Source organism: Ochotona princeps, chromosome Y (genome assembly GCF_030435755.1).
Source record: "Ochotona princeps isolate mOchPri1 chromosome Y, mOchPri1.hap1, whole genome shotgun sequence".
Lineage (NCBI taxonomy): Eukaryota > Metazoa > Chordata > Mammalia > Lagomorpha > Ochotonidae > Ochotona > Ochotona princeps.
In genome coordinates this window covers 23,090,473-23,101,267 of record NC_080866.1, presented here as the reverse complement: position 1 = coordinate 23,101,267, position 10,795 = coordinate 23,090,473, and positions in this window count along the sequence as shown.

The following is a 10,795-nucleotide window of genomic DNA, read 5'->3' as shown; positions in this document are numbered from 1 at the left end:
AAATACGTGCTGACAGAGCACTTGGTTTCCATGGCAGCTGGGAATGTCTAGGGTGCTGAGGTTCTCCCTGGCTGTGTAGATTTGAGCACCTTGAGTGAGTATCTCCATCTTTGCTTTGTGTGTGTTTTCAACCTGCTTTCACACTTATTTCCTCAAGTGTCACATCCAATTACAGACATATGTGCTGCCACAGCAGTTGGTTTCCATGTAAACTGGAAATGGCTTGAGCGCTGAATTCTTCTCTGTCTGTCGAGTTTTACATGAATTCTCTGAGGATCCCCATCTTTGTTTTGTGAGTGTGCTCAAACTGCTTGATTGTATCCACCTGGGCTCAATGGATATTTGACAGGAAGTGACCAACCAGGATTTGGGGGGAGACCTGCAGGGACTGCTGTTGGTATGTGAAATGAATGAGCCAGGTTGAACTGTTTTGGCACTGGAAAAGCTGTGCTGCTGTTCGGGCAGTTGTCATTTAACAATCCACTGTGTTCCCTAGGTGTGACAGCCACTTTCAGACATATGTGCAGCCAGAGCACTTGGTTTCCATGGCAGCTGGAAATTGCTTGGGCACTGAACTTATATCGTGTTGTCAAGGTTGTCACGACTTGACTGAGGATCTACTTCTTTGTTTAGTGCGGTTGCTGAAACTCCAGTTTACATCACATTGAGCTCAATGGGCATTAGACAGGAAGTGACCAAACAGGGTTTCAGGGAGATCTCACGGAGTGCTGATGGTATGTGAAGTGAATGAGCAAGGTGGAGTAGTTTTGGTACTGGAAGTTCTGTGCTGCTGTTTCGAGCAGTTGCCATTCACCACTACACTGCTTTCCCAAGTGTCACGTCCCAGCCAGTTTCAGACAAATGTGTTGCCAGAGCACTTGGTTTCCATAGCAGCTTTAAATGGCTTGATCTCTGAACTTCTCCCTGGGTGTGGAGTTTTGAGCGCCTTTAGTTATGATCCCCATCTTTGTTTTGTGCGGTTGCTGAACCTACAGATTCCATCACACTGTGCTCAATGATCATTAACAGGACGTGCTCAATGATCATTGGACAGGACATGATCAAGCAAGATTTCCTGGACACCTGCTGGACAACTGATGGTATGGGAAGTGAATGAGCTAGGTGGTGTTGTTTTGGCACTGGAGAGCTCTGCTGCTGCTTTTGGCAGTTGTCATTCACCAACACAGTTTTCCATAGGTGTCACATCCACTTTGTTTTTTGTTGCCAGAGCATTTGGTTTCTATGGCAGCTGAAAATGGCTTGGACGCTGACCTCTTGTCTGGTTGTGGAGTTTTACATGAATTCTGTGAGAATCTCCGTCTTTATTTTGTGCGGATGATGAACCTATATATTACATCACACTGGGTTCAATGGGCATTGGACAGGAACTGACCAAACAAGAAATCCTGGAGACCTGCAGGGACAGCTGAAGGTATGTGAATGAATGAGCCAGGTGGAGTTGTTTTGGCACTGGACAAGCTGTGTTGCTGCTTCGGGCAGTTGCCTTTCTCCAAGACACTGATTTCCCCAAGTGTCATGTCCCAGGCTCTTTCAGAAATAGGTGCTGCAAGAGCACTTGGTTTCCGAAGCAGCTGGGAAATATCTTGTATGCTGATCTTCTCTCTGGCTGTGGAGTTTAGAGCACCTTGAGTGAGGATCTCCATCTTTGTATTGAGTGTGTGCTCAACCTGTATGATTCTATTCCCCTGGGGCTTAATGGGCATTGGACAGGAAGTGACCAAACAGTGTTTCCGGAAGACCTGCTATGACAGCTGATGGTATGTGAAGTGAATGAGCCAGGTGGAGTTGTTTGGGTCCTGGAAGACGTGTGTTGCTTCCTCAGGCAGTTGAAATATACCACCGCACTGAGTTCCTCAAGTGTCACCTCCCAGTCACTTTCAGAAATATGTGCTGCCAGAGCACTTGATTTCAATGACAGCTGGAAAAGGCTTGGGTGCTGAAATTCTCTCTGGCTGCGGAGATGTGAGTGCCTTGAGTGAGTATCTTCATCTTTGTTTTGTGTGCGTGGTCAACCTACTTTATTGTACCCCCTGGGCTCAATTGGCATTGGACAGGAAGTGACCAAACACGGTTTCCTGGAGACCTGCTAGGACAGCTGATGGTATGTGAAGTTCATGAGCCAATTGGAGTTTTTTTGGCACTGGAGAGCTCTTCTGCTTTTTCGGGCAGTTGCCATTCACCACCACATTGAGTTTCTCATGTGTCACATCCGCTTTCAGATATATGTGCTGCCAGAGCACTTGGTTTCCATAGCATCTGAAAATTGGTTGGGGACTGAAATTCTCTCTGGCTCAAGAAATTCATGTGCATTGAGTGTTAATCTCCAACTTTGTTTTGTGTGTGTGCTCAACCTGATTGATTCCAACTGATTGAGCTCAATGTGCTTTTGGGCAGGAAGTGACCAACCATGGATATCGGGAGACCTAAAAGGACAGCTGAGGGTATGGGCATTGGATGATCCAGGTGGAGTTGTTTTGCAACGAATGCCTGTGCTGCTGCTTTGGGCAGTTGCTATTCACAACCACACTATGTCTCCTAGGTGTCCCATCCACTTTCAGACATATGTTCTGCCAGAGGTTTTGGATTCCATGGCAGCTGGAAGTGGCTTGGACACTGAACTTCACTATGGCTCTGGAGTTATTAGCACCTTGAGTGAGTATCTCCATCTTTATTTTGTGTGTGTGCTCAACATACGTGATCCCATTACCCTGGGCTCAATCGGCATTTAACAGGATGTGTCCAAACAGGGTTTTCTAGGATACCTGGAAGGACAGCTGATTGTATGTGAAGTGCATTAGCCCGGAAGCGTTGTTTTGGCATTAGGAGGCCTGCACTGCTGCTTCGGGAAGTTGCCATTCACAAACACACTGAGTTCCCTAGGTGGCACATCCAGTGTTCCACATATGTGCTGCCAGAGCACTTGGTTTCCATGGCAGCTGAAACTGGCTTCCGCATTGAACTTCCCTCTGTCTGTGGAGTTTTGAGCACCTTGAGTTTGAATCTCCATCTTTGTTTTGTGAGTGTGCTCAACCTGCTTGATTCCATCCCACTGGGCTCAACAGGCATTGGACAGGAAGTGACCAAACAGGGTTTCCGGGAGATCAGCCATGATAGCTGAAGGTATGTGAAGTGAATGAGCCAGGTGGAGATGTTTGGCACTGGAAAGCCTGTGCTGCTATTTCAGGCGGTTGCCATTCACCACTACACTGAGTTCCCTAGATGTCACATCCACGTTCAGACATATGTACTGCCAGAGCATTTGGTTGCCATAGCAGGTGGAAATGGCTTTGATGCTGAAATCCTCTCTGGGCCTGGAATTTTCAACGTTTTGAATGGGGATCTCCATCTTTTTTCTGTGCGTATGCCAAACATGCTTGATTTCATCACACGGGGCTCAATCGGCTTTGAACAGGAATTGTTCAATCAGGGTCTCTGATAGACCAGTAAGGACAGCCGATGGTATGTGATTTGACTGACGAAGTTAAAGTTTTTCTGGACTGGAAAAGCTGTGCTGCTACTTCGGGCAGTTGCAATTCACCACCACACTACCTTCCATAGGTGTCATATCCACTTTCAGCTATATGTGCTGCTAGAGAGCACTTGGTTTCCATGGCAGCTAAAAATGGCTAGGGCGCTGAATTTCTCTTTGGCTCTGGAATTTTTAGCGCATTGAGTGAGGATATCCATCTTTGTCTTTTGTGTGGGTGTTCAATTTGCTTGATTCCGTTATCATGGTTTCAATGGGCATTAAAAAAGGGGTCCAAACAGGGTTTCTGGGAGACATACTAGGACAGCTGATAAAATCTGAAATGCATGACTCAGGTGGACTTGTTTTGGCACTGGAAGTCCTGTGCTGCTAATTCGGGCAGTTTCCATTCACCACCTCACTGAGTTTAATTCTTGTCACATCCATTTTCAGACATATGTGCTGCCAGAGCACTTGGTTTCCATGGCAGCTGGAAATATCTTGGGTTCTGAACTTCTACCTGGCTGTGGAGTTTTACGTGCCTTGTGTATGGATCTCCACCTTTTTTTTAAGTGTGTGCTCCACCTACATCATTCCATCATCTGGGCTATGTATTTGGAACATAAGTGTCCAAACAGGGTTTCTGGGAGACCTGTTAGGGCAGCTGATGATATGTGAAGTGAATGAGTCAGATGGAGTTGTTTTGGCCCTGGAAGACCTGTGCTTCTGCTTAGGGCAGTTATCATTCAATACCACACTGAGTTCTCCAAGCGTCACATCCGCTTTCAGACATATGTGCTGCCAGAGCACTTGGTTTCCATGGCACCTGCAAATGGTTTGAGTGTTGAACTTCTCTCTGGCTGTGGAGTTTAAGCGCCTTGAGTGAGGATCTACATCTTTGTTACGTGTGAGTGCTCAGCATTCCTCATTCCATCACACTGTACTGAATAGGCATTGGACAGCAATTGAGCAAACAGGGTTTTCGCGAGGCCTGCTATGACAGCTGATGGTAATTGAAGTGAATGTGGCATGTGGATTTGTTTGGGCACTGGAAGAGCTGTGCTGCTTCTTCGGGCAGTTGCCTTTCACCACAAAATTTAGATCCCCAAGTGTCACATCCACTTTCAGACATATGTGCTGCCAGAGCACTTGTTTTCCAAGGCAGCTGGAAATGCTTGAGCACTGATCTCTCTGGTTTTCGTGCCTTGAGTGAGAAACTCCACCTTCTTTTCTGTGTGTCCTCCACCTAGTTGATTCCATAACGCTGGGCTTTGAATATTGGAAAGCAAGTGACTAAACAGGGATTCCTAGATAGCTGCCAGGACAGGTGATGGTATGGGAGGTGAATGAGCCAGGTGGAATTGTCTTGGCCCTGGAAGACATGTGCTGCTGCTTTGAGCAATTACCGTTCAACACAACAATGAGTTGCCTAGCTTGTCAGCCACTTTGAGACATCCATGCTTCCAGAACACTTAGTTTCCATGGCAGCTGGAAATGGCCTGGGAGCTGAACTTCTCTCTTTGTTATGAGCGCCTTGAGTGAGGATCTGCATCCTTGTTTTGTGTGTGTGCTGAAGCTGCTTGATTCTTTTTCACTGGTGTCAATGGGCATTGGACAGGAAGTGAGCAAACATGGTTTCAGGAGACCTGCAAGGACAGCTGAAGGTAATTGATGTGAAAGAGGCAGTTGGAGTTGTTTTGGCACTGGAAGACCTTTCAAGCTGCCTTGGACAGTTGCCATTCAACACCACACTGAGTTTCCTAGGTGGCACATCCAGTGGTAAACATATGTGGTGGCAGAGTACTAGGTTTCCATGGCAGCTGAAATTGGCTTGGGCCTTAAACTTCCCTCTGAGGAATTTTGAGCACCTTGAGTTTGAATCTCCATCTTTGTTTTGTGTGGGTGCCCAATCTGCTTGATTCCATTCCATAGGGCTCAACGGGCATTGGACAGGAAGTGACCAAACAGGGTTTCCAGGAGATCAGCCATGATAGCTGATGGTATGTGAAGTGAATGAGCCAGGTGGAGACGTTTGGCACTGGAAAGCCTGTGCTGTTGTTTCATGCAATTGCCATTCACCACCACACTGAGTTGCCTAGGTGTCCCATCCAATTTCAGACATATGTGCTGCCAGAGCATTTGGTTGAGATGGCAGCTGGAAATGGCTTTGATGCTGAACTCCTCTCTTGCTCTTGAATTTTCAGCATTTTGCGTAATGATCTCCATCTTTTTTCTTTGTGCATGCTGAACATGCTTGATTCCATTACATGAGGCTCAATTGGGATTGAACAGGAAGTGTTCAAACAGGGTATCTGGTAGACCTGTAAGGAGAGCTGATGGTATGTGATTTGACTGATGTGAGTCGAGTTTTTTTTTTAATTAATATTTAGCATTATGTGACACTTTCATAGGCTTTGGGAATCCCCCTACCGCTCCCCCCCATCCCTCCTGGTGCATTCCCCCACCTTTATGCAGCATTACAGTTCAAATTCAATCAAGATTCTTTCTTTGCAAACATATATTAAGCAGGGAGTCCAGCTACTTATTGTCCAGTTGGTTTGAAAAGTTTCTTGGGGAGACCATTTCTGGTCCGAAGTCAGATCTGGTAGAATATCATCACAGTCAATTAAGAATCCCAATATAACATCAATAGCAATTTGCAATATTATGGAATTGACATGGTTTTGAGTAACCAGTATGTTAAAAAAAAACAAAAAACAAAAAACAAAAAACAAGTCCTAACCACAACCTATGATTAGCTCATTGACATCTCAATTTTAGTTTATATACAGGACCGCACCGGCTGCTATATACCTTGAAAAGGCTATAGGGTACCATTCAGCTGTCTCATGTCTATTTCATTTTAGTATTTAGCCATTTGTTGTGTTGAAGTATAATTTTGTTGATCTTGGCAGATTTTGGGATAATCTAGACTGGCTTGTAACTCTAACAAGATATTTGTCGACATTTAATGTGCAGAACATTTTTTGGGGGGTGGTGGGAAAAATCCTCAACACCATGGTGAGGAGTGACTAATCTTTGTGTCCCACCCAGCAAGGCATGAGCCAACCCATGCCAGCTCTTTCCTGTCAGATTTCAAGCTCTATTTTCTGTTGTTTGTCTATTTATTTTAGGGTTTTTTTTTTTTTTTTTTTTTTTTTAGTTTGTATGATTGTTTGCTGTGAGGGGTTTTCGAAGCAATCCCGATGGTCACTGCGAGGGAGGGCGGGGGTCCAGAGGTGGAGCCAGGCTCGGACCAGAGAAAACTCTCCTCCCTGGTCCCAAAGGACATTTATTGTTCTGCTGTGTCTGCTGACCGCTCAGGGCTTCTGGTTGTCTTTCTGATGACGTTGGTTTCTGCACGGTAGTGTTTGGACTTCTTCCATCCCCTGCGGAAGCTCCGGTTGGGGGTGGGTGGCCTCAGAGTACTCAGCCTCCGAGGGCATCCAATTCCGTGTGGCCTCCTTGACAGTTGGGGTATAGTCCTTGTTGTTCGTATTAGTAGTTTGTGGTGAAGGTCTGGGAGTCTTCGTGGTTGGGATCCAAGCTTCCTCCTTACCACCTGCTCCACTCTGGAGTGCCCCCCTGCTCCACGCACATGACCTCCTGTTAAGAGGTTGTCAGGATCGCACCCGATTGCCCCCTCATGCATTTGTATAGTAGTTTTATTGTTGTTTAGTGCCGCTTAGAGTCTGTTATCTATGAATTACCAGATTTGACCTTGATAAGCTATATTGTACTTTTTTTCTCTCACTCTTTTTATGGTCCTGAAAGATTTCCCTGCACTCCCTCCCCATTACCGGTTAACATAGCGTATTGAGGGTATAGTAGGTTTTACAGTTTTATGATGTAGATCTTAAATATTCTGACATTAATTGTTGGTTTACAGATTATATCACGTTATCTTATTGCATTGGATACAGGTTGTTAGAGATTGCACTAATATTGAAATATACAGGTATTATCTTTCAAGTTGTCATCTTTTCATCTCAGATTAAGGTGAACATGTGATATTTAACCTTTTGGGATTGGTTCATTTCTCTTAGCATGATGGATTCCAGTCGGGCCCATTTGTCCACAAAGAATTGCATTTCGTTTTTTTTAATAGCTGAGTAGTATTCCATACAGTAGATGAACCATAGCTTCCTTATCCAGTCTTCTATTGATGGGCATTTGGCTGCTTCCAGGTTTTTGCGATTGTAGATAGTGCTGCTATGAACATAGGCGTGCATGTTGGTTTCTTGTGTAGGAAATCTTTTGGATATATCCCTAGGAGTGCTATTGCTGGATCATATGGTATGCTGATTTTCAGTTGTTTGAGTATTCGCCAAACTGATTCCCATAGAGGCTGTACAAGTCTGCAGTCCCACCAGCAGTGGAGAAGGGTTCCCTTTTCCCCACAGCCTCGCCAGCAAGTGTTGGTGGTATTATGTATGTGTGCAATCCTTACTGGAGTTAGGTGGTACCTCATTGTTGTCTTCATTTGGATTTCCCTTATTGCCAAGGAACTTGAGCATTTTTTCATATGCTTGTTTGCCATTTGGGTTTGTTCTTTTGTGAAATGTCTGCCCATTTCCCGTACCCATTTCTTGAGCAGTTTGTTTGTTCTGTTGTTTTGGTTTCTCTGTAGCTCTTTGTATATTCTGGAGATCAGCCTTCTATCTCCTATGTAGTGTGCAAAGATCTTCTCCCATTCTGTAGGTTGTTTTTTTACTTTGTTGATTGTTTCTCTAGCTGTACAGAAGCTTCTTAGTTTCATGAGGTCCCAATTGTTTATTTTGGTCTTGATTTCTACTGCTTTTGGAGTCTTTTTTAGGAAGTGAGGGCCTACCCCTAAGTGTTGCAGTGTGTTTCCAAAATTTTCTTCCAACAGTTTGAAGGATTCTGGATGTAGGTTTAGGTCTTTTATCCATTTAGATTCAATCTTGGTGTATGGTGAGAGATGTGGGTTTATCTTTTTGTTTCTGCAGGCTATCAACCAGTTGTCTGGAAAAGCTGTGCTGCTATTTTGGGCAGTTGCAATTCACCACCACACTGAGTTCCCCAGGTGTCACAACCAGAGCACTTGGTTTCCACGGCAGTTGGAAATGGCTTGGGTGCTAAACTTATTCTTTGGTTCTGGAATTTTTAGCGCATTGAGTGAGGATCTGTTTTGTGTGTGTGCTCAACATGCTTGATCCCATCCCCTTAGGCTCAATAGGCATTGGACAGTAAGTGACCAAACAACGTTGCTGGGAGACCTGCTAAAAGAGCTGATTTTATGTGAAGTGACTGACCCTGTTGGAGTTGTTTTGGCACTGGAAGGCCTCTGCTACTGCCTCGGGCTGTTGCCATTCACCACCTAAATGTTTTTCCCAGGTTTCACCTCCACTTTCAGACATATGTGTTGCCAGATCACTTGTTTCCAAGGCAGCTGCAAACGCCTAGGCTTCTGAACTTTTCTCTTGTTGTCGAGTTTTGTGTGGGGGATCAACCTGCATGTTTAATCCCATTAGGCTCAATGGTCACTGGACAGAAAATGACCAAACAGGGTTTCTGGGAGACCTAATAAGAGAGCAGATAGTATGTGACATGAATGAGGCCTTGGTTTCCATGTCAGCTGCAAATGGCTTGGGCACTCAATTTCTCTCTGGATATTGAGTTTTGAGCACCTTGAGTGAGGATTTCCATCTTTGTTACGTGTGTGGGTGTTCAGACAGCCTGATTCCATCACACTGGGCTGAGTGAGCTTTGGGCAGAAAGTGACCATATAGGGTATGCAGGAAACCTGATAGGACTGCTGATTCTATATGAATTGAATGAGCCAGGTGGAGTTGTTTTGGCACTGGAAGAGCTGTGCTGCTCTTTCAGGCAATTGCAATTCACTACCACACTGAGTTCTCCAGATGTCGCAGCCGCTTTCAGACATATGTGCTGCCAGAGCACTTGGTTTCCATGGCAGCTGGAAATGGCTTGGGCACTAAATTTCTCTCTTGCGGTGGAGTTTTTGGTGCCTTAATGAGGATCTCCTCCATGTTTTCTGCTGGTTCTCAGCCAGCTTGATTCCATTGCACTGGGCTCTGTTGTCATTGGACAGGAAGTGATCAAACAGGATTTCCGGGAGACTTGTGAGGACAGCTCATTTTATGTGTGGTGAATGAGCCAGATGGAGTTGTTTTGCCACTGGAAGACCTGTGCTGCTGCTTCATGCAGTTGCCATTCACCACTACACTGAGTTTTCCAGTTGTCACAGCCACTTTGATACATATTTGCTGCCAGAGCACTTGGTTTCCATGGTAGGTGGAAAAGGGTTGTGAGTTGAATGTCTCTCTGGATGTTGGCTTTTGAGTGCCTTGAGTGAAGATCGCCATCTTTGTTTAGTGTGTGTGCTCAACCTGTATGTTTCCATCCCATTGGGCTCAATGCTCATTGGACACAAAGTGACCAAAAAGGATTTCCGGGAGACCTGCTGAGAGAGCTGATTGTATGTGAAGTGAATCAGACTCGTGGAGTTGCTTTCGCATTGGAAGGCCTGTGCTACTGCTTCGGGCAGTTGCCATTTACCACCACCTAAATGATTTTCCCAGGTTTCACATCCACTTTCAGACATATATGCTGCCAGATTACTTGTTTCCAAGGCAGCTGCAAAAGGCTAGGGTGCTGAACTTTTCTCTGGTTCTCGATATTTAGCGCCTTGAGTGAGGATCTCCATCTTTGTTTAGTGCAGTTTGATTCTTTCAAATTTTGCTAAATTGGCATTGGACAGGAAGTGACTAAACATGGTTTCTTGGACACCTGCCAGGACAGTTGATTGCATGAGAAGTGAATGAGCCAGGCGGAGTTGTTTTGGTACTATAAGACCTGTGCTGCTGCTTCGGGCAGTATCCTTTCACCACAACACTGAGTTCCCTAGGTGTCACAGCCACTTTCAGACATATGTGCTGCCAGAGCACTTGGTTTTCATGGCAACTGGAAATGGCTTGGGCGCTGAACTTCTCTCTGGCTCTGGATTTTTTCGCGCCTTGTGTGAGGATCTCCATTTATGTTTACTGTGTGTTCTCAACCTGCTTGATTCCATCACACTGGGCTCAATTGGCAGTGGAGAGGAAGTGACCATACAGGTTTTCTGGGAGACCTGTCAGGATAGCTATGATGGTATGTGAAGTGAATGAGCCAACTGGAGTTGTTTTGGCACTGGAAGACCTATGCTGGTTTTTTGAGCAGCTGCCATTCACCATAACACTGAGTTTCCTAGGTGTCACATCCACTTTCAGACATCTGTGCTGCCACAGCACTTGGTTTCCATGGCAGCTGAAACTGGCTTGGGCG